The sequence below is a fragment of the Ambystoma mexicanum genome, chromosome 2q (assembly GCF_040938575.1).
Source record: "Ambystoma mexicanum isolate Mex_15411 chromosome 2q, UKY_AmexF1_1, whole genome shotgun sequence".
NCBI lineage: Eukaryota > Metazoa > Chordata > Amphibia > Caudata > Ambystomatidae > Ambystoma > Ambystoma mexicanum.
In genome coordinates this window covers 1006223900-1006244054 of record NC_090924.1, presented here as the reverse complement: position 1 = coordinate 1006244054, position 20155 = coordinate 1006223900, and the positions used below count along the sequence as shown (strand labels likewise).

At 43.5% G+C, this 20155-nt stretch overlaps 1 protein-coding gene across 1 annotated transcript in view; it reads left to right on the top strand.

The window, feature by feature from the left end:
- KLHL7 (kelch like family member 7) overlaps positions 1-20155 on the top strand; it is a gene marked incomplete in the record, with an annotated part of 773580 nt that overhangs the window by 248571 nt on the left and 504854 nt on the right.

Here is a 20155-nt window from a genome sequence, read left to right as displayed (position 1 = left end):
AAGGTTACATGCTCAGTAGCACAATGTCAGGGTTAAGGTCTGCTTATATGCATTGCCTTCTTTTCTTTCTGTTATTCGGATTGTAAAGAGGGAAGTGTCAGCCCTAATGAACATAGCTATGCACAGTGCGTGTTCGCAATGATATTGCTCACCAACGTGTGTACGTTGAATAAAACAAAGCCTATCTCATGTCAGACTTGTCTGTCCTCCCATACTTTCCAGCTTTGCATTTGTCCTCACATTGATACATTTCTTTAAAAATAGAAGAAATTCCCTCTTATCCCAGGCAGCTGTAACAGTGCATTTATCAAAGTTTTACAAGCTGCACAATGGTAACCTATTCATTCACCCTTGTGATATCAGGCTGGTCGTCATTATTAAAGATAAAATAAATTCAATATGGACACAGTCGCACATCTATTTGGATGGCTTGAAAGTGCATAGGTTTCCCCCCACTGGCCTCATGATATCAAAACTGCCAAACAGAGATATTCCTGCTGGAGCAAACGGGTAAATTGGTTGGGCACTTTAATGTTCCATTTGTTGTTTCTTCAGAGAAAAGTTGATTTGCCTTGCTAAAATAACCTGCATGACAAGGATTTACATATTGCCTCCCTTACCAAAGCAGCAACTCCACAAGGATTGTATGGCTTGCACAACTCCAGTACAGATATTGACATTAAACTGTTTTTTTTCTTCCAATCATTGCATCATTGAATATTCTAGTGCAGCGACTGCTGCACTATAGTTAAGGTGAGTATCAAGTTCCATAGGAAACCCGAAAATGTAACTGATAACATTTGACATGCATGACGGATTTGGCTGATATGTTTGTAGTCATTCCTAGGGCAACACTGATTGTTTTGAATGACTACGCTTAAATGACCTGGCCGTAGGCGCTATATAAATACCAATAGCAATCACATCGGGCTACAGGTCTGGAGTGGGAAAGAAGACACCATGTCAAGTTGGGGGATTTGGGGGTGGGTTGAGGAGCCAGTTATGGGTAGAAAATGTTCAGTTTATCAAGGGAAGACTGCGTGAATATCACAGGATTACAGTGGCAATGTTGCAAGACACGCTTAGAAACAAAAGTGTGTGACACAAACCGATGAGTGATTGGGGGGTAATCGGAGAGGATTAGGGAGGGAAGAAGCTATTGTGTAGAGTGAGGCAGGACCTGTATAAAACAAGGGGGGCACATGTTGAGTGCCTGTGAGGACATGGAAGACTTTTTAATTCGAAACATTTTTTCCGTTCTCGCACGAACCGCCACTCTACCGCTGGAATTTCCGTTATTGGAAATTATTACTGTAAAATTATCACACAAATAATGTGTAACAAAAAACATCTACAGTGCCTACATCTACTGGGCAGGGGGCAATGTGTTTGGTAGCAAATTAATTTTGTGACATGGCCAGTAGGCCCAAAAGAAAGGTATTGGTGCAACACGTTCAGAGGCCACGGCCGAAGGCCATAGCTAGTGAGACCTCATGAAACTATGCAGCATGTTTGTCCGTGGCCACTGGCCATGGCTTAAGGCAATGGCTAGTGGGCCTTGAGGAAACTAAGGTATAGCAAAACCCTTGAAATTAGTGAAGACATTTCTTACGAAGGAGTTAAGGTGTTCAGATTTAACGCCACAAAACCCCTGAAATTCAGCACCCTCATTTCAGTCAAGTTCACCTCGGATAAGCTAATGCATCACACAAACCAACCAGTGTTAGGGGGTCATGGCCAGGGAGGAAAGATGTAATTTAGGGAAGTTGGGAGGTGGAGGAGAGGGAAAAAGGGCGGGGGAATTGGTGAGTGCCTCAGGACAGGGAAGAGTTTGGGACTTTCAAGCGTTATCTGGGAAATACTGGGGAAATCCCACAGACATGGGTAGTTCAATGCCACTGTATGCGTAGGACGTAGCCATTATTGTCGGTATATCTAAGGAATCCTGCGGGAATGCTTAGAGGGTCAAGTAAAAAAAGTAATTTTACACCTGCAGTGATCACATCTCCTAGCCAGGGGGCAATGGGGTCTCTGTGCCGAAGGTCATGTTGTTGGGCCCCATCTAAACCTATTGCTTCAACATGTTCAGAGGCCAAGGAGTTAAATAGATAATAAGGAGATTATCAACAAATAATGAAAGTAACTTGGTCCCATATGAAATGTTGATAAATTCTAAATATTCGTCAAACCGGTCAAAAGGAGAATTCTTCTTCTTTTTGGAGTGTTCCGTCTTGCTTTATGCAAATCTTTCGCTAAGTAACACAAAAAAGAATGTCATTAAAATATTACACATTTCAAAATCCAATCACACAGTTGATGATTAATATTCATAACATAAATTCATCAGTGATATAAAACAATTTAATCTTATAAAACATCCCATAAAAATCATCTAGAATTCACGTTTGCATTTATAAATGTAATTGTTTCAAACATCTAATCACTGCAAACGTTAAGGTTGGTCTCTCTCCTCTCCACTTATCAACATCTCTCACCATTCCTCCTGCAACAAGGCTCGGAATTGCTCCAAAAATGTCTAAACCCAGTCCTCACACCTCAACTACATATCTGTGTAAAAAATGCTTTACTGTTGCCTTCTCCTCTGACTGACAAAACATACAACCGCGTTCCTCCTTAGTTAACTCGTACCTTACTCCCAAAACTTCCCAAGTTGGGAGTAGATTCGGGCAAAATCTCAAGAACATACTCCTGAACTCACCGTTTGGGTATTTCCTTAAATAAAGAGGAACACAATTCAGAGGCTTGACTTCTCTTCAATTGTCCAACACCTTGTACCCTTTGCATTGTGACACTGTGCAAACCCAATCAGCGGCTAAGCACTTTTTCTTTGCTTTCTCAGAGTCAATAAGCAATAGATTGCATTGATATCCAAACCTGAAATTATGTCCAGACATTGGCCTTAACGTTTGTTTAAAAATACATACTTTTTTAAAAATAAGGCATCTTTTGAGATTTCCTGAGCAAGAAGACATTTCGTGTCAATTGACAATTCTCTCCATACTGCCATGTTTTGCAGGGATAGTAAATTCAATTTTTGTAGCTTAAAATGTGGATGCGATAACGCCAAGGCACTACCAGGATTTCTTTTAAAAAAATCCCTTCCAAAAGGGGACACACTAAGTGGTGTGCAAATCATAGCTTCAGCACCATATATCAGTTGGTACAACTTTCATTTTATAATACTTCAGCGCTGGTTTTGTAGTAAAACAACCATATTTGCAATGTAAAAACATCCCCTGGGTCGCTAGTGCATACACTTTCTCCTTCACGCTCAATGAAGCCTTAATGGGCAATTTCATTGTGAAGCCCAAGTAGCGATACGTGTCAACTTTCTCCAAGGCAGTGTTTTACACACTTCACTTACATTTGATTAACCTTGGTGCCTTGATGGCTTAAATATCATAATGTTTGACTTGGTGGCATTTATTAAAAGGTTATTCCTTCCTGTATAATGGACCAGCGCTTCCAATTGCCTCTGCAGTCTATCAGTGTCTTGTCTGTGTGAAGGGTCAGAAATGAAAGCCGGACACAAAGTTGTCATATTTACATTCGAACATTAATAATGGGTTGGGGAAATGCTTCTGTAGCCTATTCTAAAGAGGAAGTTCCCTACCTAAAATCAAAACTAAGGATCTTTCTGTGTCGGGATGTCAATAACTGAAACTCTGTCCTTGTGTCCACAACATCCTATCCTGACCTTCACACTAAACAAAACAATAAAATATGCAAGGAAATGTCTTCAACTTGGCATTGCCAAAAAGTGTTCACAACTGAAAGTAAGAATAGCTCCAACAAAAATGTTCTCCAAGGTGGAAGCCTTTGGATCCAGAGGGTGGACCTCTTCCCTTGGATTCTTAAGTAGATTGGCAATTATCTTGTTTATTAACTGTTCCTCTGTATATCGCCTTGATTTGCAAGGTTCCTGTTTTGGCAACAAGTTCCAGAACAGTCTTTCTTTAACACCAATTTTCCCTTGGTTTAGAAAACACTCAGTCTTTAACATTTTGATTTTACGCGTTTATGTAGCATCCAAAACCCAAGATATCACAGCACTGTGTGAGGGGTCATAAGTGAGGCGGACACAAAGTTCTAATAATCTCAGTCATACATTTTATTTAACACAAAATGGGTTGGAATGACACCTCTCTAGCACTGTCCTAAAGAAAGAGGTTGCCTGCCTACAAACCCTACAAAACAAAAAATTCTAATCCATCTGTTCAATTAGGTAGTAAATTTGAAACCGTCCTTGTGTCCAAAACATTGCAAACTGAACCTAACAATAGAAACAAAACAATTAAGGGCGCAGGGACATGTCTGACTTGTGTTCAGTGTAAAGTGTTAATAATCAAAACCAGAAGAATAAGTGTTTTCCAAAGAGAAAAATTTGGATTCAGTGGATGATTCCCTTCCCCTGCATTGTTGGGAAGTATGGCAAAGTGTCTCTTTATTCAATAATTCCTTGAGGCTTTTAAACTGATTTGGAAAGTTCTTATTCAACCAATACATTCCATAATATCCAGCAATGTCTTTGTAGCAAAAGTATTTTCCATGAACAACAATTTCTTTATATTAGATTCACAAGGTTCTTGTTCTGTAAACTTGAAGGATTGGCTGGTATACTTATCTGCCAGTGATCCTCTTGTGGACCTTTTAAACTTTCTGATCTACTCCCAGGCGAGCTATTCTTCCTTGGAGTATTGATACAACTTTAAAAGCCTGGTTCATTTACATGTCAGAACCTCTTTCGTGTACCTTTCAGATTCCCTAGTATACATCCCTACCAGGTATTACATTTTTTTTAACAATTCAGATGGATTGCTTGGTATACTTGTCGGCCAGGAAGCTTCTCTGGGTTCTTCAAATCCTCATGTTTACTCCTGTGTCCGGTATCTTCCCTGAATGATAGTTCTTATTTGGTTTCAAATGCCTGGTATATTTGAATGCCAGGATTACTTTTATGGACTTATTGGATCTCCTGGTTTCTTGCCACAATGTTGAAGACTTTGTTTGGAGGATCTGGTATACGCCCTTGGCAGGAATCCTGCATTGTGGTTTTTCAGATCCCCTAGTATAAGCCCCTGCCTTGTATCCCACAGCCCCCAAATGTTAGCTGCCTGTTGTCTTTTCTTTACCTGTCCTTTTCAGTATACCACATCAGCATCTGCTTTGTTCTGTTCAATGTATTTACTTGTTAACACACATTTCAGTTCTCTCCTACATTGACATCTCATGCATATGTATTAACTTTTCGTTGTTGCACTTTCTCTTGACGATATTCACATCTTTTTCCTTTCAAACATCAATTAACATAAGGTTTTGTCTGTGTTTTAAATTGTCTGTGAGAATTGTTCGTAATGCCAATCTCACATACTTTTCACTTGATTACTTGGGTGTCGGTATGCCACGGGGTCCCCAATGGCTCTGGGCAGACTCACCGGTTGTTTGTGGCATCTCTGACTTATGGTGTGCATCTGCGATGAAGCTTCCTCCCTGGGTTGGCTTCTTACACATTGTGGATGTCTCCCCAGCATTTCCTGCGGCTCAGCGTTGACTCAACGGATTCTCTCTGTGGCCTGGACTGGAGAATGCTGTATCCTGGCACGGCCGTGCTTTCGGGAGCTCCGCTGTGTCTCTCGGTGCTCCCATGGTCCTTCAATAGGTCTGCTGCACTTGTCACTCCTTCACACCACGCCGGTATGTGTGACTTGTGTTTGCGAGCAGCTGCCTGGATGTGCCCGTCTTCTCTCTGTTGGCTTGCTCCTGCACGGTTTTCTCTCATACGGCTTTCCTTGCTATTTCAGGTGTCATTTTTAAAGGTCCCAGGCACTTAAGTGTCAACACAACTAGTCTGCACATTAGTCTTTGGGATTTGTTTGCATCAACTCTTCCCTCTTCTTCGTCTCGGTACTTGAGGCTTTATGGAAGTTGAAGTCCATAGATGTACTTGGATTTCTTAACTGCTGCTGTTCAAGAATCTTGCATAAAGAAATGTCGGAAACAAAAGATGTTTTATGTGGGTCGTGAATGTTTGAGTTATGCATGGAGTTTTGTCTCTAATGACAAAGGAAGGGATTTCTGATTTTCACAATAAGGGGGAATTGTTGGGTGACAACAAGCCACCAAGAACTTAGATATTATACAGTCTTTGTCACAGGGGGCGCTGCTGCATGGATAACAAGATGGCAGCCACCTGAGAAGCTCCGGCGACGGCACTGAAATCCTTCTAAATAGCCTGCGTTCTGTAGACCCGGTCTCCCCCCGGAGTTGGTGCTGTTAGTTTATGAAGCTGGGGAGAACCGCCCGAGCGCATTGACAGCCCGAAGTGAAACCCCTGAGAGCCGTAAAAAAGTAGATGTGGCGCTCCCCTGTCCCGACTGCAGCGAGGACTGCTTGGGGGAGGGAGAGGGTAGCCTGTGGAGTGTGGAAGACTCGAGGCGACTGAGAACGAGAGGAGACGAGAGGACTCTACAGTGTGTGTGATCGCACCCTGGAAAGCTGTTGATTTGTGAGGCTTTGGATCCTAGGACACAGAGTGGCCGCTTTGCGTGGCCCTGACCCTCCCCTATCAGGGTGTCCCACTCCATCCCGGAGCGCGGATGTCAGTAATAGACATACAGCGGGCCCCGGTGCGCGGCCTGACTTCGGCTGTGTAGGCTACCCCTACCGGACTCGAAGGTGAGATCTACCCCCGCTGTTGTTCGCCGTGGTCCATATATAAACGGACTATAGAACCCCCTTTGTGGCGATGGGAAACCAGCCTTGCATTATAACTAAGAGGCCCCGCTGGGCTAGGTGTTAGCGCCCGAACCCCAGCTCCTGGATTGTTCACACTGGGGGTACGTCATAGAGGATGTCCAGCCGTCATCCGCAGCGCCGACTGGTGCACACATAGCCGTCAACACCCAGGGTGCTGCAGTACACCATTAAGCGGCTATTGAACGGAGCAATCACTTTGATCCGAAACGCCCGCAGGGCTCAGCTAACTGATCACTGTTTGGAGGTCACCAACTTGGCACCCGCCTGAGGCCCTCAGTACCAGACCTATATTAGCAGCATGCAGACTCTAGGAGGGGGGCCCTGGGTGATATTGGCAGCGTGCTTTGCATCAAGGTAGGGAGCAGCAGACACATGGGGATAATAGTAATTGGAAATACTATGCAGATGCGTGATTGACACATAAGACTCCACTGAAGTCGGGCCTCAAGACACTCAAGCCCATATAAGATTAATAAATACAAATACAAATATATACAGGTGCACAGAGTGAGTGCCCGTACAACAGAACCACCTTGAGTCTGCCAACAATCGACACTAGGCCGTACTCCATCACAACACCGCGCACTTCCTAATCCATGCAGGAACAGCGCTTTGCAACAAGCCTCATAGCACAATCGACCCCCCTGCACCGCCCACCCACCCTGAGGGGCGTATGCTGCGTGTTTGTTCCTCCATGTACCAGATACTTGCTGAAGGCACTTGGATCTCTTGGGCTGAGCCTCGTGCGACACCCAACAGAAACACCATGATAGATAGGGAAGTGAGTAACGCGGGAGGCAGCGCACTACAAGGTCTTTGTCACAGAAAAGGGTAGAATACCGCATCTCCTCCAATTGAGTCATCCCCTCTCCCTGGTGGTTGCCCCCTGCCATGTAATCCTCCCTCATATAACAACCACCAGGATCGGGATCAGGTAGCAGCTGCTGTCCCCAAGGCACATGGGAGATGGTCACCACCGGGGAATCGGCGATTAGGCCATCGGATTCATCACATCTGGTACAGAATAAGTAGGTATATACTGACAGTACAGAGCAGATTATGCTTACCTGTTAAGGCAAGTTTTGCTGTTTCATTTCTAATATGTCCTGGGACGGCTTTCCAAAGGGTGGGCGCAGTGATGCCGAAACAAAGCCCCGAGCTCGCTTATCATTGAATCTGGTCATACGCAGCTCAAGGCTAGAAGAGGAGTGCAGGGGGCACACAATTGATTTAACTGATATGAGGGGGACATGGTAGGAGGGGCATTCTGGTGCAGGCATCGGTGTGTAGTAGAGACAATGTTTTAAATTCGATTCTTGCTTTGATGGTTAGCCAGTGTACCTCTCTTCTCGTGATAGAAATGTGGTTTGAGTATTTTAACCCTAGTGCCGCCCTTAGTGACTTATTTTGAAGGAGTTGTAATTTAGCAAGGTTCTTGGAGGATGTGCCTGAAAAAAGAACATTATTATAATCAACTTTGCTGCCTATAATGGCTTGTGCGAGGGTCATGCAGTTCTTTGGGGAGGGTAATGTTCTACTTGAGTTGATGAGTTTAGCCGTGTAGGCAGTGGCAGAGTCGAGAGCATTGATAAGTTTGTTGAGGTAAATCTCCCTCCCCCTGTCTGAGACTTGGAAGGTCTTTCCGTCGATGGGGAACGATGAGTAGGAGGGGCCAGGGAGCTTAAGCGGTGAGAGAAGACCACAAGTAGCAGTTTCGTTAAAACAAAGATTGTAGATGGCCATCCAGTTCTGAATGACACTGTTTGGTTCATTGTTTTGATGTAATGGTTGTAGTTCCCTGTTATTGGAAGCAATATTTTAATGTCATCCGCAAAGTTTGTGTAAGTAATGTCCAAAACATCAAAGTGATCAATGAGGTGCTTAGTGTATGTATATTAGAGGGCAGGGGAAATGCACAAGCCCTGGGAGACCCCACATGGGACTCTACGGTTAATATAGATCCTTTATTTGGGCCGTTGAGTTAATGTAATTGCTTATATTTCTTTGCTAACTTGTTTATATTTTCTGGTTTGAATTGTTGCATGCATCCTTATTAGTCAGTAGGTCTGTTCAAATTATTGCATTTTGGTTCTCTTTCTTTATTCTATCTTTTTTTCTCCTTTACTTTGGGATCTTTTATTGCTGTTGTTGGGTATTTTACTGGATGCATTGTTTTTGTTTTACTTGAACTGTTTGATGAAATTTCGTATTCTGTATGTTTTACTGAAATGAATAGCCCGGGATTGGCTGTAGCGCTCAGATGAAGACCCTGGAAGCTGGCTCACTCAGGAATGATTTGATCCAGAGGACAGCCTCCCGGGTGAAGTGAAAGTTTGACACAATGTGTTGGCAAAGGATGACATGATCAACAGGGTCAAAGTCTGCCGAGAGAGCCAGGAGGAGCAGAATGGCCTTGTCAAAGTCCCGGAAGCTGTCGAGTTTGATTTTGAGATCTAAAAGCACTGTTTATGTACGGTGCTTAGGACTGTGCTTACGACGGAATCCTGATTGTCTGGACACAAGGAGCTGGTGGTGTTCAAGATAGATCTTGATCTGGGAATAGGTGATGCAGTCAAGGAAGGATGATGTAGTTATGGGTCGGTAATTCGTGGGGAGGGTGGGGTCAAGGGATGGTTTCTTGATGAGTGGGGAGACCCAGGCTTCTTTGAGGCAGTTAGGGACATTATTGGCAACAAAAGAGGCGTTAAAGACCGCTGTAGCAGGTGATATGGTGGTAGCACATAGTTTGACTATGTGGGCTAGACACTCATCCCCTTTGTAGTTAGAGGGTTTGAGATGTTGTATTGTAGTGACGATGTCTTACGAGCTAAGGGGGGGCCAAGAGGAATTACGTTGGAGGGATTGGGCGACGGCGTGGAGAGTTGTCAATACGGTGGGTTTGGCTAGAAGTTAGTTTTCCTCTCTGCGACTTTGAGTTTCAGATTTACCTGTAAGGGCTGATTGGGTAGTTGAGCATCAATTTCTGTCAATATGGACTGAAGAAGGGGTAGGTGTTGGGTATTCCAATTCCTTAAGGATGGCAGAGTTCTCTAGAACTGGAACTGGCTTAACTGATCCTATTGTTAAAGGAGTTGGCTTTGGTCGTGATGAGGGCATTTTTGAAGGCTTTGGATGCAGTGATGAAGGCATCTCGATATATGTGTTCTCCAGGTATGCTCGCCGGTTCGTTTGAGTCAGTGCACGGAGAGGAGATCTGTAAACTAGATGTTCTCCCTTCTGTCAGTTTTAGTAGATTTGGATTTAGTGGGGCATGTTGGTTGAATAGTGCATGTGATGGCAGCTTCGATCTGGGAGGTGTGGGCCAGCGGGTCATTCGGTGGAGGGGAAGTTGGCAGAGGTATTTGAGCAGTGTCGGGTGAGGCCATCTTCGGTAAGTCTGCGTGTGTTGAGGGAGAGGATGGGAGCCAGAGCCATTGCAGGCTTACTTGCGAGTTGGCACTGGGCGAGGCAGAACTCGGTGAGTGAGTGCTCGGACAGGGGCACAGGAGATTGACGTGATGTTAATAGTCCTGTTTAGTGTGAGGAGCCAGTTCAGTGCGCCCTTTAGAATGAGTGGGGGAGTGGATTTGTTTGATAAAGCGCATTGCCTCGAGTGATCTAGTGAGGTCAGCAGTATCAGCAGTCATTCAAACATAAGTTAAAATCCGCTGGCGTGGTGGTTTGATGAGGGGTGAGAGGAGAGGGATGTCCAGTTCAGGGCAGTTCTGGTGTTTGAGTTGGCCGCAGATCAAAAGTATACTGATGGTGGTTTGAGGAGAATTTTTGTCAATCGAACTTTAAATCCTGGCTGAGGTGGGGGTGGAGGCGGCAGGATCTCCCTAAATGCCAACAAGGTGTTGGTGATGAGGACACCACCATCTGGTTTGTCGAATCTATCAGCTCTGAGGATGGACTAGTCTGGCGGCATGGCAAGTGAAAGGGACGATCCTGCAGCACTGCAACTATGATTACGTAAACGCCCAAAAGTCAAGGTGGTATCAGTGATTAGGTCGTGGATGTTGGTGGAATGTGCGCATAGAGAGCGGGCGTTCATCAGAGCCCCTTTTATTAGTTGAAGATGCTTATTGGGTTGAGGTTCCTTATTGTGTTGGTTGGGGTGTTGGTGGGGGGAATGAGGGGTAGTCAAGACGTAGTCGAGGTGGGGTAGGGTGAAGGACTAGATCTGGTGGGCTCTTAGGATCCCCTTAATGGGGCACCAAGGTGGGAGCTCTGGCGGTGTAGTTCTAGTGCGCAGCTTAGCAAGTCTTTGTGCGCCAAAACAAGGTGGAGTTTGCGCTGTGGTGGACGTGGGCGTGAAAGTGAAGCAGAATGGTCATGCACAGAGGGTCTGGGCGAGAGAATGCTATGCAAAGTGATGGGTGTGGGGGATGAGAGGGGGCTCAGAGGGCGTGATCCGACAGGTTTGGTCTTGTGAAAAATTATCCAAGTGGCGGACGCGTTTGGGTGGAAAAGTTGTGGAAGCAGCAACACTTTGTTTGTAGGATTAGTGGTGGAGTGGATGCAGTGGTTGGTGCGTCTGGCTAGAAACGGTGTGGGTGCCGGGTATAGCAATTTCTCCTTGGTTTGGAAAACACTGTCTTTAACATCTCTGGAAGTTTGCCAATTGCCTGTTATACTCCTCTGACAGGACTCTTGATGCAATGCCAACTGCCTGGTGTACTCTCCTGCAGGACTTCACTTGCGGTTTTCACTTGCCCTGGTATACTCCCCGCTAGGACTTCTTAGGCGTTTCAATAGTTTGGTGTCTTGTCTTGCCAGGACTTCTCATATATTCCAGTTTCTCTGTAGCACCAATGCTGTATGTATTGCTCTTGGCTTGATATATATGTCTGCGGTAAGGTTTGTTCAAGATTTGCCTCACACTTGCATTTCATGCATACATAGTTCACTGGCGATTGTACTTTGCTTTTTCTGCATTCAAACAATCTTCGTTAGCTTTTAACAATGGTATCAAATTCAAATTTCTGTTGGTGCGGTTGCCGGAACGACCTGGGGTACCCACTGGCTTCGGGCAGACTCACCGGTCTTCTCCAGCGTCTCTGGTCTGCGCTTCTACTGCATGTTGCTTTCACCCGCTTTCCACACTGGAGTGTGCAGACCTCCTTCCGCCTTCCTTCACGGCTCCACGGTCACAAGCCTGCTTCCTTTTAGGTCCCGGAATGAAGACGGATGCCTCACCAAGCTGCCGAGCGCCCAGGATCTCCCTCACAGCTCCCAGTATCTCCATGGCATTTCTGTCTCTCGTGCAGAGTTTCTCCTTCTGATTTGGCAGCCTTCTCGGCTCTGCCACACCGGTAGTGATTTCCACGTTTGTGAGTTTCTAGATAGGAGCCAACGTCTTCTCCTGCCCTGCCTCTCTCTGTAGTGTGCTGGCCATGTTTAAATGTCTCTCCCACAGGTGATTTGGAAATTAGACTGCATATTGTGCTTGGAGTTCTTGTTACTTTGTTCAAATTCCTTCATCCTCCTCGTCTCAGTACTTGGGTGATTTTGGGATTTGAAGTCCATGGGTATCGTTGGAGATGTGGTGTTCAAATAGTTTTTCTCAATGATTTTACATTAAAGTACCCCAGAAGCAAAATGTGCTGCGTTGGAGTTGTGTGTGTTTGTCATGCATGGGTGTTTGACCAGAAAATATGAAGAAGAGGTTTTGTTATTTTTTCTACAAGGGGAACAAGCAGCTTACATAGGCCATTCGGGTAGAGGCTATACCTCATGGGAAAGGGGGAGATACTGCGTCTTGTCCAATGAAGCAATGACATGTCCCTGGTAGTTGTCTCCCCCCATGTGATCCTCCCTCATAAAGCCACCCCCAGTGTCAGGATCAGGTAGCAGCTGTCGTCCCCTGGCCACATGAGAGGAGATCACCACCGGGATTCCGTGAGGTATGCAGTGTTAATAACAGAAAAACACACATTTTAAAGGACACATGAATAACAACAAAAAGTCACATTCTTTAATGAAAGTATATATGGGGGGTGGGGTAAGGAGTTAAAAGGAGTGGAGGTAGTTTGGGGGAGGGTACTTTTTTCATTATTCATGTGTCCTTTCAAATGTATTATATCGTTGTTTAGGGTGTTGTTATGAAGACCTGGAACCATTCTGGATTCAACACATCTGGCAAAACCAGGTCGCCTGCATTTAGAAGCCATTGGGTAGCCTGCCCATTTTTACGTGGCGGAAAAGGAACAGCTTTCGCCAAGTCTTCACCCAGGTCCAATATGTATAAATTAAATAATTTTAGGGCCAAAAGGCATCCCTGCTTAAGACCCTGCTGCGTTTGTACTGATTTGGAGAGCTCTCCCTGTTGGTTCAGCCTAACTCTCATTGAGGTGTGGCTATATGGTGCCATTATCATATCAAAAGGAGATATCCTCCTCCTAGTAATGATACATAGGGTAAGCACGCACCAAACTTTGAAATGCTTCAAAAGGTCATCACCACCTGTGTAAACAAAAGGTAGGCTCCATTACTCTTGACTACTCTGTAAAACTCACCTATGCAACAAAACACTGCATAGCACGACAGAAAAGTATCTGAATTCGTAAGCACTACGTCAAAATGATGTTTTTGTTTCATTGATTTAAAATTGACTGTACTTTGAACATTGATAATTTGATTTGTGCATTTTATACACACAAAAAGCGAGGCAAACATTAGTTTTGAACAATTGATTATTCCAAATTGCTAAGTAAAAATGTTTTAGCAATCCAACCTAAATGATTAACAATTTTTGGCACTATTTTCATTGGGACGAGCAGTTTATTGCAACAATACCTCAATAAAGACTTAACAGTTTGTGTGTTACATTTTTATTTAATTACTAAGTTAGTTAGATCATTCAGCCAGTGCTTGGCATAGGTGTTTTTTCATACCCAATAAAACCAGACACTGTTAACATGTAAAAAGTAAACCTTGGCACACATTTGTGAGAGCAACTTCAGCTGAAAGCACGCTCCAGTGTATAAAATGCATGCTAGGCCTAAATTCCACCTTTGCTGCTTAAATGAAATATGTAATCTTGGGCCAATCATTCTCCATCCCTGTGTTTTTAATATCCAAAAACGAAGTATTCAGTTGTACATTCCTTCACAATTTTGAAATGTTTCTTGTTCCAGTACATATAATCACAAAGATTATTTGTTGCTCAGCTTGCTCATGGAAACTTAATTTAAATTCCCATGTCACTCAATTGACTACCATTGCTTTTTGAGGAAAAACTTTTTTTTCTTTTTAAGGACTATGAAATTTGCTAACTTTAGAAACTATTTTTGAGATTGTTTGTTTTTTCATTAGTGTAAAATTGTTTATTACAAACTTTTCACCATTATCACTCTTATACAATGAAATAAAAATCAGATTGGGATTGCACGTCTTTCTTCAAAAAGTCTCTGCAAGCCTTTCTGTTACTGATGCTTTTTTTCCCCTGTCCTTCACAGTTTGTTTCATCCCTCTACCTTCAATTTTTCTAACACGGCTTCCAGGAATTTTAGTGAAAAGTTAGATTTCAGCCGTATATCAGTTTCCACCAATGCTCTGTCTCTAAGTCTTTTAAATCTTTGATTTGATCATCTAAATGGATGGTCCTCAGATCTTTTAATTTGAGGCAGACGATAATTAAGTGCGTTAGGGCTTGATTCACAGACGTGTTTTATAATGAGGCAATCCCATAGAAAAAAGCTCTGTAAATCAGGCTCTTAATGTTTCACTTTCAGATTTGCAATGTCAACAGTCTGTACAGTTCTGATGTTTCCCATGTCTTAGTAAAGTTATGTAGCACGTTTAATCTAAATCTCAGCAGTAGATCTCGCTGCAAGTACGGGGGAGTACATTCATTGATCCCCAGTCGGGATTCAGCAGAGTATGGGTCCTGGATTTAGATCTTGCCTCTTCAGTTTTCTGCCAATACTCGGCCCACAGATTTTTCTTTCCCACCATTGGATTTTCAATTAGTGTGTTAGTTGTGTTTCCTAGGTTTTTCAAGACTGCATCACATTCTGATTTCCCTTAATCTAGTACATGCACTTTGTTTCCAAGTTCGTGCATTCTTAGGACTTTGAATTGTGGAGGGCAATCATTTACTATTGCCTTTCGGTATAACCTCAAACTGTTGCATATTACTTCTGCGTGAAGCGATATTAATCCAAGTTCATGGCGGATCATAGCTATTGGGATCGATTTAGGAAGTCTTAGTATATGCTTCCAAAACGGACCTTCCAGGAGGTTCCACGTCTCTGGTTTTACTCTGAGGCAAGTTTCTCCTCTGTAAACCAAGGCACGGGACACCTTTTGCCTGTAGAAGACCATGATAGGCTGTAGCGAAAATTTCCCATATTTTCAATTTATGGTCCAATCTTGATCTGCAAATCTTTTTGCCTTCAGATTCAATGTGTCCATCCATGCTTTCTCACTTTTTTTGCATACTTAGCTGGACTCCTAGTTATTTTAATGCCTTTACTGGTTTCAGTTGTTCTCCATCTAGAGTCCAGCTTTCATTTTGTATGCTTTTCCATCTGTAGTCACCAAGGACCATGATTTCTGATTTTGCTACATTTATTTTCAGGTCTTTGTTTAGCACATATTTTGCCAGGTAATTCAGAGACCTTTTTTTTTCGTTTGGTCTAGAAGGATTACATTGCCGGCATATAAAAGTCTGCCCACTTCGGTGCCATTTGTTTTCGGCGGAAACAAAGTCTTGTTATCTGGGATACTTTTCATGTTTTCAATGTAATAGCTAAACAAAGTGGCCGCCATAGGGCATCCTTGTTTCAGTCCTTTTCTTGTTTCAATTTTCCTAGACAAGTTTCCACTTTGGTCTAATTCAACCATCATCGACGTGCCAGAGTAAAGTTCTTTTATTGCTTTTAACAGATCACTTGGTCAACCATCCGTTTTCAGCTTTCTTCACAGCAGGTCACGATCTATACTAACGAAAGCCTGCTGTAGATCTATGCTGGCCATATAAATCTTACCCTGTTGTATGATGCTCATTTTTTTAATATACTTCTTAAGAGTAGGTTGAGGCTACATCCTACTTGTTCCACAAATCCTGATTGGCTGACATCGCACAACCTTGAATCTTTGATCCATTATTTTAATCGGATTAGGAGTAAACTGGCGACTATTTTCCTAATGCAATCAAGCAAGGCAATTGGGCTGTAATTTGTGGGTAACATCCCTTTTTTGAAAATAGCGACCACTATTGCGCCATTCCAGGAGTTAGGAACGTTCCCTACTTTCACTATCCTTTTGAATACCGTTTCACAGAATTCAGACCCTAACTCAGGATTTGCTTTTTTGATTGCGTTCGAAATGCCATCAGCCCAGGGGCCTGTGATGCACTTGCTTTCCTAATGAGGGTTTCAATCTTGAACAGGTTCCAGCTGTAGCTTCTCTCTCCTTAGAGTTTTCTGTTCTTTTTCGTTGGCTCTACTTGCTATCGTGGCTACAACTAGATCGTAGTCGCTGTGGGCAATGCTTTCCACTTTTAGGATTACAATATTGTCTAGCATATTTCCGGATGTGACAATATAATCTAGCGTTGCAGTCTTCTGTTCGTTTGACCAGGTTGGGAGTGGTGGAATATCTCCCCATGTATTACCATAAAGTCTGTGGATACCTCTGTGCTCTATTTCTCCTACCCAGAGTTTTTCTCTCAGACTTTTCCTATTTTTGTATTTCAATGTTTGCTCTTTGTGTGCCCAATCTTCTTCGAAACAGTTAGTGTTTAAATCTCTGCAAATTACTATTTGAATGTTACGATATATTTTGGAGAACGAGTCGGTCCATTTGGTTATTTGATCCACGAAGATGTCTTCTTCCATATCTGTGGGCTTCCAATATATGTTTAACATTAAACAATTACTGTTTTATACCGTGTAATTTGACAGCTTAATTATCGTTATCTGGATGTACGTACTTGTGTTTATAGCTTCTAGTATATCATTCCCATGTTTCAACATTGTCAAAAGGCCAGCAGATGGTCTTCCACAGAGGCTGTACAGTTCTTGGATGCAAATTATTTCTCAATCATATAAATGCTCATCCGACGCTTTCTAACCACCACAAACCCAATGATAACCGTTTTTTATACTATTCCTAAAATTCATAAAACATTAATTAAACCACCTGGCAGATCCATTGTGTCTGCCACCAACAGCATTTTACAACCTTTGGGCACATACTTGGACTATTTTCTTCAGCCTATTATACAAAATACCAAGACCTATATCAAGGATACTACTCATTTTCTTAATATTCTAGCTGGTATATCTATCAACGAGGAAATTATTTTGTTTACTGCAGATGTACAGAGTTTATATGCTTCAATTCCACATAACGAAGGACAAGAATCAGTGGAATGGCTCTTACTGAACACTAGAGAAGTAGAAGCATCAAAAGAATTTTTAATGATCCTTTTGGAATTCATTGCCCAAAATTCATACTTTAGGTAGAAGGAGCAATATTACTTGCAAACGAGCGGTACCTCAATGGGAGCTACAATGGCACCAAGCTATGGCAATAGCTTTATGTACAAATTTGAAATGGAGAACATTCTAGAACATGAGACCTGGAAACAACACCTCTGATATTGGGGCAGATACATTGACGATGTGGAATTTGGCAGGGAACTGAGCAACAGTTCACACAATTTGCAGAATTTCTTAATACCATTAATGTGCATATACAATTCACAACCACTCATTGTAAGAAAGAAGTCAATTTCCTGGACGTTACTGTGATGCAAAAAGACTTGAAGCTTGTTACAACCTTGTATCGTAAACCTATCGATCGAAATAACCTACTACATCGCCTACGTTTTCATCCTCAAAATACTCTCAGAAGTCTCCCTTATAGTCAACTATTAAGGATCAAAAAAATAGTGCAAGAAGAAGTTGAATGTCGGAAACGGACACAAGAAATGGCCACGAGATTCTTACAAAGAGGTTACTCGACACAAGAAATTGAAGATTCAATCTCCAAAGTGGCTACAATGGATAGGCAAGTGATATTGACCAAATTCACTGTCATGAGCACTGCTCCCGAGAAGCCAAGTCAAGCCCAGCATCCCCGGAAGCAGGCTCACGACCCTCGTCCCCGGCTCCAGCAAACCCCTATTGGGACCCTTTGGACCATGTCCTGGCGCCTCTGGCGCCAGGCTCATAAGGAACCTCAGTCCCGGCGCCAGGGGCGCCGGGCTCATAATTCTTGCAAAGGTGCTTGGGTGGACCTACCTGTAGCAGACCATGCTGCATACTCACCTTTGCAAATGTTGGCAGGATGAAGTCCCCAGCCTTCTGCTGGGAGGAACTATTCCCTGAACTGGGACTACTTTCTTACCTGGGTGGGGCTGGTGCCACTCCTTAGCTCTGGAACACAGGAACTCTTTTACCTGGGCGAGGCTGAGGAAGAAGACACCCAATCACTCCAAAACTATTTAAACCACACCCGATTGGGAAAACGTGCTTCGCGTTATTCTGCATCTGCAGCAGGACGCTCACCGAGTCAGCTCCAGCATTCCAGTGACATCTCCAGCTTCAGCTCAGCAACCTGTGGAAGAAAGACACGAGAACTATACTTACCATCCAGGAATCCAGACACAGGCAGAACCTGCAAGCAAAAGAAACATAAGGTTAGCAAGTTGCAACACGTTCGCAGCCGCGCTCGCTTACCTGATCCATCTGTGCTTTCACGGATTCTTCGCGGCCTTCTCTTCAGCAGCCTAACGGCACCTGTAAAGACAAAGAACATTGTTAAGTAGGAATCGGGTGAAGGCGGCCGCATTTACTTTTCTTACCTGCTTTTGTGCGCGGATTACGATCTCTTCAACCGCAGCAGCCCGGCACCTGAAAACAAGAAAAGACATTATTTAAGTGCCATTAAAGACTGCAAGAAAGCCTAACACTTACGTGTTTCCCCACGTGCACCTGCAAATAAGAAAAGAACATTGTTAGAGGTGCTATAATAAGGTCACAGATCATTATACTCACGTACTTCGCACGTGCAACGGCAACGGACGAACAACGCCCGCAACATCTCAAGACGTGAAAACAGAAAACAAGGGACATTATTGAGGTGTCATTGAAATTCCCATACCTACGTACAACCGCACGTGTCGTGCTCTCAGTGACCACGCCCTCAGCATCCAGGCACCTGAAAAAGACAATGCAAAGACTTCATTAAAGGTGCCCATCTCTTCAAGACTATAAACTCTTTATACCTACTGGCATCCGCTCGTGCAGTAACGCCGGCATCACCTTTTGGCATCTCAGCACCTGTGCCACTTCTAAGGCCACAAAAGACTTTGAGGACCTCCAGTGACGTAACTGGAACCCACGCACCCCTGCATAAGTCGCAGGATGGAGAGCCCAGCATTTATACGCCTAAGGTGAGAGCTCACCAGGACATTGGACCTTCGGAGTGTTGGCGATTAGTGAGGAGGAAGTCCAGCCAAACGGTCATTAACCCTTTTTTCTTCCGCCTGCAGAAACCTTACCCTGCAAGCCAGACGGTCAATAAGAGGAAGCCCAGTCCAGAGTCATCCGAGCTCTACGCTTCTCAATTGAAGAGACTATAACAGTTCAGCCGGGACCAGCGCCTCCGTGGGAATCAGGTGAGCGTTACATCCACAGATACCAAAGAAATCCCATTTATCTATGTGACAAAATATTCCACACAAAGCAACAAGATCAAAAAGATTGTTTTGAAACATTGGCACTTTCTGGCAGAAGATAGGATATTGGGACATCTCTACACAACCCACCAATGTTTGCTTACACTAGAAGCAGGAATATCAAGGACATGCTGATAGGTAGTGACTCTCGTACAGAAACCAAGATCAAAAAGGAAGGGAACTTACCCATGTCTGAACTGTTCGAATTACAATATGGTGCAGAAGGGGGACATTGTGTTTCATCCAAATTCAGGCCAAAAAATGTACTTGAAGAAATTCGCTACTTGCGACACCATGAATGTCATATACAGCATAAAGTGCCCATGCGGCAAATATTATGTGGGCCAAACTACTCCCAAAGCTAAAGTGAGATGGAACGAACATCGATCCAATATCCGGACAGGCAACATGAAATCTCCCGTATCGAGACATTTTAAGGAAGCCAAACACCAAATGGCACAGATGAAATTTCAAATTCTTGACGTACTGGAGGTTACTCGTGGCACTAATGTGGACATTAACAGATTGTTAAATCAGAAAGAAATTTATTGGATTGAAAAGCTCAACTCTATGCAGCCAGGTGGTCTCAATGAAGAGTGCAATTATGCAGGTTTCCTTTAATTCTAATTGTATTAGTTTATAAGTTTAAAAGTTTTAATTAAGGAGAAAATAATTGATGGTAAG